At 40.7% G+C, this 13208-nt stretch overlaps 1 protein-coding gene across 8 annotated transcripts in view; it reads left to right on the top strand.

Annotated features, from left to right (window-relative positions):
* mol (dual oxidase maturation factor 1 mol) overlaps positions 1-13208 on the top strand; it is a 118342-nt gene that overhangs the window by 24552 nt on the left and 80582 nt on the right. For 2 of the 8 annotated variants that reach the window (XM_067765556.1, XM_067765557.1), the window contains exons 2-3: positions 8418-8528; positions 8606-8780. The exons of the other annotated variants lie outside the window; for them this stretch is intronic. The gene's annotated coding sequence lies outside the window, so the exon portion shown is untranslated. The remainder of the gene's footprint in view (positions 1-8417; positions 8529-8605; positions 8781-13208) is intronic. 8 annotated transcript variants of the gene reach the window in all.

Raw genomic sequence — 13208 nt, forward strand, 5'->3', positions numbered from 1 at the left:
TTGCGCCGTGCTCCTGGACTTGAACCCAGGACCTTCGGTGTGGTAGACGGAGAACGCTCCCACCACACTACAACAGCACCTCCATAGTCCTAATAGTCTAAATTTTATTGATAATTGTGTTGTAGCTCGTCTCCACAGCACATTCTGCATCATTTGACTTCCTAGGAACGCATTCAGCAGTTCAATTATTTAAAATAAAAATTCTGACCATTCAACAAAAATATTAAAAAAAAACGTTCTGGTTTTCATTTGAACCCATATACTCATTTCCTTGTCCCTTGCATTTAGTGTTTCGTGTTTTGTTTTATTGCATTTCGTTCTGCATAGTTTGGCATTTTTGCCATGAACTGAAATTAACGTAATTATGTTGGTGTTGCATGTTCGGCGGGGCGCCACATTCTTTTTACCACGGATGAACCGATGTTTATGAGTTGTAAAAACACCGTAAAATACTCCATGGTGCACTGAGTCAGAGTAGGCAATCTTTTGGGTAATATTTTATGAAAGTATGTGTGTGATGCTCTTTTATACCCAGTTGGGACAGTACAAGGGTCCCGGTAATCCTTGTGACTGTGAAAACAATGGCCTAAACGTGCTAGGGGGCTTTGAATATACTCACGGGAGGTATGCCTGTCATAAAATGCGATTTAAATACCGAATTGATTCGAGGGGTTTTGTAGCGCAAGCCTTTTAAAGGAACGCCAGCGCAATTTATGGCCTCTGCAACTCAACTATTAACCTCACCTACCCGTGGCGAGTCCTGTTTCCTTAGCAGTCGTTCATAGGTGGTCGGGCTTTTACCTTAATCCTGCTTGCTACCGAAACGTATCGGATCTGTATCCGCAAAATAACCATCAACTTCTTTAACACTCCCCAAAGCCTTCGGGAAGTGCCTTCATCGCTACAACAACAACAAAAACTGTGAAAACAATATTATTTTTTTGCTTGAGAAAATATAAAATTTGGTGCTTAAGAGCACAATAATGCCGCACAAAATCATTTTGAAAGGAAAAAGAATTATTCGAATCAATGCCTACCTCACTTGCCTGTTTCCTTTGAAAATATGCCGTTCACTCAAACTCCCCTAAATAGAATGAAAAAAAAAAACTGCTGGAGAATCTTACAAAAACTGCGGAGTTCAATTTCTTCCAATAACTTCTCTATATGATTTGCTTGTTGCTAGACGGAAGGAATGCGTCTACCGTGGCGAGTGCGAATCGAAGACGAAAAATCGAGTCGAATCTCTGTCTCGTCGATAGAAAGATCATCCATCGAAGAGTGCGACGAAAAACATGCATGTAGCAGCACTTCGAAATCCGTGTATAACTCTGCAGCAGTTTATACCGCAGATGTTGTGAAAACTGGATACCAGCTGTCTTGAAAAAGTCCCACTAAAGCGTGCGAAGTACACCGTCTTTTTCCGAGGAAGAAATAAAGCCATAAAAGTATGAAGGCGAAGAGCATGAGTTAACACTTCGTTTCTCTCAAAAAAATTTATAAAACTTGTGACCTAAAACAAATGGCTTCAATACCAGGCGAATTTCTATAGCAAAGAAGATAGCGATGCGGCACCCGACTCTCTCCCAAGATATTGCTTATATTAAGAAGGAAAAGCTTCTTTGCCTCTTCAATGGTGTACAGCGTTAAGAAACAAGGAAATATTCTGAACCCGAGCTCACAAACGAAGATTATGGAATTGCTTTTCCAAAGAAGCGAGTTGGTTGAGAAGCCTGGATGCATATAACATCAGATGAGACGGTTCTTGTAGTATTCAGAAGTTATATGGAACCAGATGTATTGGTAATGGCACGTCCGGAAGAGAAGAGGGGTTAATTGTAAATTGTGTGAGCTTTGCGCAGTTATCGTATTTCGCTGGAACAAAAACCTGGATCATAAAACAATCACTTTATCTATCTTTCCTTTTTCAATCATTTGTTATTTTTGCATTAGAATAAAACACTATTAAGCTTTCGCCTTTTGATGCTTAAGAACATAGCACCATACCATATACCATTACACTTTGCTAATGACTCCATTTGACTTAGACTCTTAGCCAAATGACGTTGAAAACGTTTACGCCTTCTTCCTACATATCAATTGGTTGACCTTCTGTCTGTGAATTAGTTCTTCCGTATATAACTTATCGCGTTTAAAAAGTAAGAGCAGGGTTAGAACTAATCTAACCAACACATGTATCAAAATACACAGTTCTAAGGAATGCAGAACTTATAGTTAGTTAGTTTAGTTAGGCCTTGGAAGTGCGTTCTTTATTGCCATGTTCAAAAACTTAACTTGAAGCAATTAAGATGGGATTCATGGGGTTGTGTAGCGTAACCCTTTCATTGAGTTGCCAACGCCATTTATAGGTTTTCGAACCCAATTGCCCCCCTCACCTACCCGTGCCGAATCCTGTTTGTTAAGTAGGTGAGGCTCTGGTGATCCCAAGCTCCACATTTAACTAGGGAGTGAAGAGAGAGAATGGCTTGGAACGTTCAGTGTGGTCAAATGGTTTCCAATATGATAGGCCTTATATTAATGGTGCTTGTTTGGAACGAACCGGATCTATATCTGGCAAAGGGCCATCAATATCGATAACGCTCCCCAAAAACCTTCTTTATAGCTACAAAAAACAACAACAAAAATGCTCAAAAAAAAGCGCTGACGGAGCCGTTGACATGGCTGAACTTTTCCTGACTATTTGCTCAAATTTTGTTGGTTAATCAAATGTACTTATACTTACGCACAGACACATTTGTGTTTGATACTCCTCTGGGATCTTATTCTTGATCTTTAATCGGCATGTTGGACCGATGCATCGTCTTTCAGGTAACACTCTTTGAAGTTTGATGGGAGGGCGAAGTGGGAGTATATTTCACTTGTACTTCGTAACTCCAGTGGGGATTCGGTAAAATTTACTTTAATTTGGTAAAGATGGATATGCAGGTTTGGAGCTCTACAGGTCAGATGCAATCAGGCCGCGAAATTCGACGGATCCCAGCACAATTGCTGGGTATCAGCGCCCTCAACCATATTCTCTTGTAAAATTGATGTAAATATTCACTAAAATAATCCTTCAATGAAGGTCTTCCCCTCGCTCCTTGTAGTCTGTCATTACCCGGTGTCTAATTGATTCTGCGCTAGGTGGACGACCGCCCCCAAACAGGCATACGCCGAAGAGGAAGAACTGGTGTACAAGGAAAAATTAAGCTCCTGCTGCACTAGTCAGAAAGCCAAGGCGTTTACAAATTTCGAAAGCAAAGTGGAGAGTTTTATTTATCTGGAAACCTGCATTAACAACAAAAAACGAAGGTTAGCTCTTGGCAAGAACTGAGACTTAAGACTGAGAACACTCGTCTCTCCTCAACAAACGAAATCACAAGATGGGAGGGCCCTTGGAACATTCTAGAGGAAAGCTCTCCGGAAGATTTATGATCCTGTCCGTGATCTTTAAAGCCAACTGGTTTAAGTGGCAGGTTGGTATGTTTACCTTTAAGATCGTTAACGTTTTCGGATAGTGAACTATACTGCAACAAATGTGTGGATGACACATCCACAAAGGCTATAATTGTCTTCTACGAAATCAGCCACACAACTATTCCAATCTATGGCGTTACGCTGGAAAATATCCGAAAAAATAGCACAGTCTGCAGAATGCGGTCAGCCTTCATGCTTGTATCAAGGACACTTCCTCCCACACCCACCCGTACAGTGAACTTCAGCACAGTTGTAATGTGGTTAGACTGAATACAGTTTACCTTGAGGTGCCTTAGATTTGACCAGGTCAGCAGAGAGACTATTCCCACTCGATTGAAGGCTATCGACACTCCACCGATCAATCGAGATTGCAGGAAGTCGCCAAACAAACTGATCTGGCTGTAAATCAGACACGGCCGTATATCTATGAGCTGAGTAGACGATGCAGTCCACTAAATGGACCGAAATAAGCCAGTTAAGTCGCATTCCTCCTCCTCTTAATGCGTACAACCAGAGGATTGTGTATATTAACATGGAGCTAACTAGTGCTAGATGACCACCTGAAGCAACATGCGAAGTGTCTTGAAAAACTTAGTATTGGTGAACGTAAGGCCATTTCAACGAATTACTTCTCTGGACGATGTGGGGACATGAAGGAGAGGAAAGCTAAACACGTATGTATAGAACAACAAGCATTTTATGGATTGTTTACCGGTATCTGGCTTAATCGGGAATGTAAGAATAAGGGTTTGGAAGAAGTATGAATAACAGGGAAAAAAGAAGAGTAAGAATAATATTAGAATAAGAGTAATGGTGAGTGTTTAGGCTCGAAGCCTAAATTCCTATTAACTCGCGCCACCCTAATAGCACCACGTTATCGACCCCACTAGTTCGCCCACATGCATGTATATGTGTACATATGTAGGGTTATGTTGTCCGTACACATACATGCAGGTACAACTGTGCGGGGAAGCTTCCCGGAAACCGGAGACTTTCCCGCGGTTCAACGGTTGTCCTCGACAAGGGAACCGTCTACTTTTTCAGCGATTGTCGAGCGAACCACTGCTAGAAGCGTCCCGAGGAGCGCCACCATTTTCATTTATAACCAGGTAAATTAGTGTTCCAATTATAATTACCACTTCAATAAAAGCCATATTATAACAAAATATCTCGTCTTTCTTTTATTTTATTTTATTTTATTTTATTTTATTTTATTTCACATTGTCTCAAACAGAATTGTGGTGTGTCCACTCCCGTGCCGAGTTTGCGACACACCATAATTGTACAGTGAGAGAGAAACTAAAATAAAAGTCAGATCAGTGAGGGCCGATTTCACCAACTCGACTTAGGTTAAAACTTAGTTGCAACTTAGGTTAGCCCAGATTTGAGGCTAAGTTTTTTTTCGGTTTCACCAACTTAGCTACTAAACTCATTTAACATACAAACACCATATCAGCTGTTTTATACATAGTAGTAGTTTTGGGCTAGGTTTTATTTACACGCCACCCAGTGAATTCACACTAAAGCGGGGTTGCTATATTTGCATAATGAAATAAGTATCATTACTGCCATTTAATTCGACTCAAAATTTGTATTACAGCAACACTGTTGAAAGTCGAGAATAAGCCAACTGACAGGTAGGCTAATTTGTGACTTAGCTAAGCATTGGTGGTGAAACAGAAAAATTTTAAAATATGACGAGTTGGTGAAAACGGCCCTAAGTGTCAGAGGAAGGCAGGGAAGATTTACGGTAGAATGAAAGGGATAGGAAAATAGAGCGGGTTGCTTGAAGTAAACTGCTAAAACGAAAAGAGGGGGAAATTAAAGTAACATTGACTTAACCTGTCTGTTTTATTGGAAATGTGGTAGAACGTTGCCCCGATTCGCCGCGATGAGATCACTGGGGTTTGCGCATTTTGAAAATCACTTCCTGGAACGTTGTTATTCTTCGGGCGGCACTATTTCACAACTGGGTATATAATGCTCAAAATATTCAAATGCAAGCATATAAACTAAAACAAACAACCATTGCAAACGAGGAAGTCGCATAAAAACAAATTATAACAAAAACAATAAACACATACACAACAAAAATTAACTTTATTATCTATCAGGGAAAACAAAAACACTAAAATAAAGATGCCTTACCGGCGTCCATTGTGCAAGCGAGAACTAAAAAAATAACAAAAGTAATAAACACAAAAATTTAATGCAGACAAAACCTGATGGACAATGAAGTAAAAATTCCACAAACACTACTCATCAACTGCAGCATCAGCATTCAACGCTCAAATGAGTGCCGACTGAGTGGCCGCCATAATAGACGGGTGCGCCATTTACCTACGTGCAAGCAACAAACGAGAGTCCAAGAGCCAAGCTTTGCATTGTGTGTTAGTAAAAGTACGTGGAGTACGTGCGGGGGTATGTGGGCTAGTCGACGCAACTTGATTGGCTGCTGTGGTATTTGCAAATTTTTACTGACATGCGGATGTCGTGAAAGACGCGTACACCACACCTGACAAAGCGGCCAGTTTGCTGCGATGGGCTGCATTGAAACAACTCCACATAATCTGCATACAATAATTTTGCCTCTTTATTTTCGTCTTCCTCTTCTTTGCGGCCGGCAGTTGGTTCATTGTTGTGTTTGTTTGTTTGTGCGCCGTAATAACGTGATTGCTGTTGGAGTACTCACCAATGTATATGTAATCGTTATGTTGGTTGATGTTTTTGGTGTTGTACATTGTTATTGTTATATCATACATTACCTATATTCGTTTTGCACTTCCCTTTGCACTGCAAAAGCAGTTTTACTTTCAACTGTGGTAAATACCAAAGAAACGTGAAATGTTGAAAGCGAAATCAATGAAAACAAAAAACGGGAATGAAGCAGAGCAAGTAAAAAGCAGTTTTTGAACCGGAAAAATATGCATAAATAAGTAGTAATTGCGTTGGAGCCAGTTTTTGTGGAAGTGAGTAGCGGCATTTATTAAAGGCGTTTTCAGCTAACACAACTGTTGATCAATCGTTAAATGATAACTTTCTTTGAAAGTTTACTTACTTACTTAATTGGCGCTTAACCGTTTAAACGGATATGGTCGTCCAACAAGGCGCACCAGTCGCTTCTTCTGAAATTGTTTTCTATCTGATCTTTCCAGCGGAGTGGGGGGTCGCCCTCTTCATCTGCTTCCATAGGCGGGTTCTGATAGAAACACTTTCTTAGCCGGAGCGTCATTTTTCATTCGCATAACATGGCCTACCCAGCGTAGCGTAGCTGCGTTTTAATTCGCTATACCACTCACCATCGCCTTTTTTGAAAGCAGCGTTAAAAATTTTTGATCCAATCAAACGTTTGGTTTCGAAGGGGGTGCCACGACTCCTATTAGGAAAAACTTAAATTTGCTTTACCTCCGCAATTTTTTAAAGAAAGCATCCAACATTTATTAAAGAGTAAGGAGTAAGGAGTGGAGTTGGAGTGGCAATGGGAATGAAAGTGGTAAACTGTAAAGGAATGGGAGTAAGAGTTGGAGTGAAAGTGGGAGTGAGAGCACGAGTGGAAGGGTGTTGAATTGACTAAGTGATGGACAAGGAAAAGAAGTTAAGTAGAGAAGAAAAAAAGACGATAATGGTATAGAGAGAGAGGAGGCGAAGCGATGCTCACTTTTTGAATGTAGGCAAACTAATTTTCGGGCATGATGAAAAAAATAAATAATATTATAGCAAAGTGTAAAAAAATTATTTAAACAGTTCTTTTCCTCACAATTTAGTAATCATTTTTTTTTATTTGGCAGTTGGCCTAACATGCCGTTCGTGAAATAAAATTTCTATCACTCAATTGACGGAAACATGTTTACAACGTATCAAAAAATGTTGTGTTTGCTGAATGCGCCCTATGTGGAGTGCATTGTGGTTGATTTCATATATTTGTATGAATATTTTTGTCGGTTTGAGTGTGAACAGTCGGTGATGCAGGAAGCTATCCGGGATACGAGAACAATATCTCAGAGCAATTTAAAGCTTTGGAGGTTTTTATCACCTCATTTAATTTAAAAGTCATGTCATTAATCGTATTAAATGACACGGAAGTGTAGCTGATAACAACAATTGGAATATTGGTTATGCAGCCAAAAACCCCATTCGACTGCACTCACAATTTCAAAATATTAAGGAAGAAAGGCGCCAACTACTGTAGGAAAAGCCTAAAGCCGAAAGTCAAACCTGTCAGTGTTGTGTTAGAACTCCTAAATCTATCGCGAATCAGATTTTCACGATACACCAAATTTCGGAGAAGATCCACAATAAAAAAATCGTAACGCACCATCACCTTGTGCTCTTTAAAGGAGCTTTTGACTGGCGAGTTGCATTTATGCAGTTATCTCAGTATCCTGCAAAGCTCAGGCTTTGCCAAATAAATCCGAGCAATCCAAAACGAAGCTTCAGACAAGGCGACTCTCTATCGCTTCAATTCTTTATTCTGATTCTGGAGAGGTTAAATCTACCGGCAGATATAAACCGTGATGGTACTTTTCTATTTTGGGAGCGTATTGCTGGCGAATGCTGATGATAATGGCCTTAACAAACGCACCGTAAACTCTGCCCTCTATGGCGAAAAATTGGGTTTTTACAACAAACTCAAATTAATTTTGATACAGTTAATCATGGCATATTGCTGCAAGACTAAGAAGAATCTACCTTTCAACCCAGTCTCAAAAGTTGATTCGCAAATTATCTGTGTTTTCGGTCCATCGGTCCGGTTCACGAGCATCACATCAAAACCAAGAAAAATTATACAATTGATATTAGGATGCTCTTCTGTCCCCAAATTTATTTAATCACTACATCTAGAAGCTCCTTTCCCCACCAGAAGGAGTTACTCTTATTTGCTACTCCTATAACTGCACGGACTTTGGTGTTCCTTGCTTTAAAATTAAAAATTATCTTCCTAGTCTTTCCAGTTTTTCAACTCGTCCAACTTGGCAATATCAGCGATCAAGTCATCGACGATCTTACGACGTGGACAAGGAAAATGTCGGCATTGTAGCACATCCACATCGAAGGTATGACGCTTCTGAGTTTCTGGCAAAAATACTGAAGAATATGTAAGCCTGATGAAACAGTTTTTGTTTGTTTTCAGGGATATACAAAGAAAATCTGTAAGCAGTAGAAACATCTTGCAGCCTTGATCGACAAATGTCGACAAGTGCGCGCCGAAATCTATTCTCAATGCCATTTACTCGAAACTCGCAGTAGAGGAAAGCAGATTCCCCAGAGATACGCATGGCACAATTCAGATCTGGATTTTATAAAAGGTAAATCTTCTCTATAATCATCATTGACATATGCTGTACTAGGACACGTTCCGCATACATAGTGTCCCGACATGATACCAACAATCTTTTCAACTGTAATGTGGATCCAAAGCTTCTAACACCTATCCCCCTTTGGTCCAACCCTATTGCAAGTTTTCTTTGACTTGCATTAAAAGATATCGATGAAAATTTGTGTGTGATCGATCAAATTTGATTAGGTGAAGGACTGCTACAAGGGGAAGAAGATGAACAAAATCAAGGCAAAGTACTTGCTAATATCTAAAAATGAATTGGCGCATTCGCTCTTTGACAGCAATGAAACTTTTGGTGGATATAAACTCGAAATGGTAAAGGACATCGCCTATCTATCCGGATTCCCATGACAGCCGGTTCTATGTACCGGAGCGACTCGGGATTCGTTTTTCCGATCAAGAGCTGTAAATTCAATGTAATCCTATTTCTTTTGTTGCGTGCCTTCCTACTTCGTCTATCTGGGAGTAAGCAGCGTAAACAATTCAAGCTTAGAAATCAATTTGTTCCTTGCTACAAGGTGCTTTTTGTGACTGAGAAGAACTCTCCTGAAGAACAAAAGTTACACTTCATAAATCGACTTATATTGGAACAATTTTCCGCCATTCCTTGTCAAATTTGTTTTCGAGACAAACCGGTTTAGGCGTTGTGCCATCAACGTTCCAATATACTTCATAAAGCCCTCATCGGAATTATGGATCATGGACGTTGCCGAGAGAAAACGAGATGATATTTGGAGTACTCTAGAGAAACGTTCTTTGGAAAATGTTTGCTACTGTGTATGATGCTATTTAAGTTATAAACAAAGAAAGCGATCTCCTGTGGTTGTACCGTAGGGTTGGTGACCATTGCGTGGCCACTTTGACAACGTGAATACCCTGGGTACGAAAAGCGCTATTTTGTAATAAACCATGTTGTTGCCCGACTGCCGATTATCTCACCGTAAGAGTAATCTCCAATACCGTTTGCTCCCAACAACTCCATTCGTCGCATGCTGCTAAGTCTGGTCACCTCACCCTTTCGCTCCTCACTCCCTTCTTTCAGAAGAAAACTATTGCCCTCTCACCTCCTCACCGCGCGTGTGGGTGTTTATTCGCACTTAGCACATAAATACTATGTTTGTATACGGTTGGGACTTGTAGACCTCAACTTGACCCTGGATTGTCTGAGTTTCATCTCTACCTTCGAAGAAACTCACATTATATTGTCCAGCCATATCTGTCGGTCATGCCTGTGGAAGGCCATCTCGCCGAAATTCGTTGTTTATTTGCGTATAATTGCCTACTGAGGTCACATGTGAATATTGCCGCAGCTTGTCATTAAATTGAATTCATGTATGGTGGATGTAACACAAATTTTGTAAACACAGAAGTCTTTGGTCTTATCTGTAGTACCGCTATCACCAAATAAACATGCCGTGTCCTAATAAAGGATATATTGCTATACTGAATATGTGAGTTATTTATTCGACAATTCAGTGATTCGAACGTTAACAGAAGCTGCCAAACAATCAGGAATTCCCGACAGCATTCCCTTGACAAATTTGTGGTACATAACCCCACGAATAAATTGAGTATTTCAGTCGCCTCTTACGACAAGTATACCTACCGCGGGTATAGTCTAAGCCCCTTAACCCACTTTGGGTCTCTGCAAGCCCCTTTTTATGAATGCTGCAACGCATTTCAAATATACAGGTAGCCTTGAAAGGACGGCCTTGGGCTAAAAATCATTCAGATATATAAATATATATACCAAGTGGGCGTGACTTTACTCATTACTAAATAATTTAAAATTTTATACTGCATTCCTCTGGTAGAGTTTATAACATAACACTAAAAATTGATGAAAAGTTATATGAAGACTGATAGTGGGAGTGGAAAAGCTTCATTTTACATACAAACACACCTTTTAAGGTGTTTTTAGTTAATAAAAATCACATCTACTACTAACCCGCATACGTAGAGCGTCACAATAAAGTGGGCTAAAGCGTGTCTAATTTTGACTAAAACACCATTCCCATGGCTCTTAAGTCATCGTTCAATACCAGTTTTCAGCATAGCTGCGCCACTTTGCGCTTGGATGCTCACTTCTGCGCACTTAGGTTTGGTATATTGTTAGACATTGTCTAACTGGCTGCTTGTCTGACTGCCTTCATGTCTATTTCTCTATACCGTCGTCTATGCCGTTTGTTAGCTCCCAAAAAAAGGCAGATCGGAAGCATCGTTCACTTGGTTTTCATGATGGATCCGATATTGACGTTGTTGCTGCTTCTGTTGCTGTTGTCTTTTAGGTAGATGTGATGCGGCAGCATATCACAAGTAGCAGCAACGCTTTTTTTGAAGGCATCAAAAAGTATTGACGGCGTTTTCCTCTTCGTACTTTGCGTTATAATTTTTTTGTTAAATCGTTGCCACTTCTATCGCCTCGTTCTCCGCCCACTCTATTAACCATCTTAGTGCTGTTCGCATTTTTTTCTGAGCTCTTTGTTGTTGTGCATGGGTGTGATTGTCATGTTGTCGAAGCCAACGCTGTTTTTTGTGGTGTCTGCGATTGCGCATTTTCCACTTTTATGCACCAAAACCGCGAACCGAAATAATCGTGTGGCCGAGTTGTTGTTGGCGGGTGCATACCATTGTTTATGTCGCCTTTTCCACACGTTTGTTTGGAATTTTTTCTTTTTCGTTGACTTTTGTAATGATTTTGGTTTGTTTGTTTGTGCGCATCGCGAAAGCTTCCATTTTCGCTTGAAGACCAAGTCCAACGGCCAACGTACATATTACGTCAATATGTGTTATGTTATGATTATTTGCTTTTTCCTCTTGGTAGATATATGTATATTTATGTGCGTTTCATCTATTACGTATGTCCGTTTGTCATAAAAACCGCTTGTTTTTTTAGACCCTCTTTATCGGGTTTTCGTTTGTTGAGATTTGTTGGCCAGATTTTGCCGATAAACTCTATGAGTTTTTGCGCGTTTGGCATTTTGATTGGCGCAATTTCGTAAAATATCCGTTATAAACTTACAAATAGAGGTAGTAGGGGCTTAGGGTCGTTGAACGACCTGACTTGAATTCGTCGTTAAGAGAGAATGAGTGTTTTTACTTATACTTTTATTTAGTTATTGTTATAGGCGTAAAAACATTCCCCGAAAGTAAAGGGTGTGTGGAGGATGTGTGCAACCCTTTGCCTGATAAGAAGCGGTTGCGCTACGGTCTAAGCACTTTCAGACACTAGCGCCCGACTGCATCGGGAACAATTTTTTTGACGACTCGAAGCCACTGGTCTGCGGATTCTAGTTGCCTCTTACAACAGGCATGCTCTACTTACTTAATTAGCGCTTACGCATTTAAAGGGTTATGGCCGTCCAACAAGGCGTGTCAGTCGCTTCTTTGTTGGTTGAATCGGCACCAATTGGTCACGCCAAGGGATTTGAAATCATTTTCACCTGGTCCTTATTTTCCACCTGTTTCTTACAGCGGAGTGAGCGCCGCCTTCTTTGCCTTTTAAACAGTCTGGCGGCCGTTGAACGGACTGTTCTACAACTGGAGATCTAATAATGAGCTGTATCAGCAAATTAAAACGCAGCGGCTACGCTGACTAAGCTATGCTATGCTGATGTTCCGGCTAAGAAAGTATTCACCGGAGAACCTAAGGGCAAAGATAAAGATACGCCCATTACCACTTACAAAGTAGGCCGGCCGCTTGCATGCCATGCGTGCCCGATATGGTCGCCGAGCCTTAACACCGCTCTCAGAACTGCTATGGGTTGTATCCTATGTCCCCAGAACACCATGAACATAGTGAGGCGAGAATACTCCCCATTAGGGACGGAAATAAAATGCTGAACCAACAGTTTATGCTGAATAGTCAGAGACATGGATATCCCGATGGGCAGAACTGAAGAGGCCCCGCCTCCTAGGGACTTAAGAAGTCATTTCCGCAAGTATTATGAGGAAATATGGCACCTGAAAACTCAGCCGTATGAATAATGGAGCACAAAAAGGTCCTCAGAGAAATCCATCAAAACACATCGGATCTTTTTGCAAGTAATTACCTGGCGAACATCGTTCTTAAAGTTAAATACCCTACACTCGCAGTAGAAAAAATGCAGCCTCCCCACGAAGAGGTGCGTTGCTCTAGCCCAACTTCGATCTGGATACTGTTACAGGTTAAACTCTTTCTTATCAAGAATTAACCCCGACATACATAATGTATGGCCTGTGCGTAACGTGTCCCCACATTACCCTAACCATATTTTCATTGGAAATGTAGAACCAACGCCTCTAACACCCCTTCCCCTCTGGTCCACCACTGTTCAAACTGCAAATTTCCTTTGACTCCCGTTATAATAACAATGACCAGTTGGGAAACGATTTGAGTTCCCTTTGTGTGAACAAT

Source organism: Eurosta solidaginis, chromosome 2 (genome assembly GCF_040869045.1).
Source record: "Eurosta solidaginis isolate ZX-2024a chromosome 2, ASM4086904v1, whole genome shotgun sequence".
Lineage (NCBI taxonomy): Eukaryota > Metazoa > Arthropoda > Insecta > Diptera > Tephritidae > Eurosta > Eurosta solidaginis.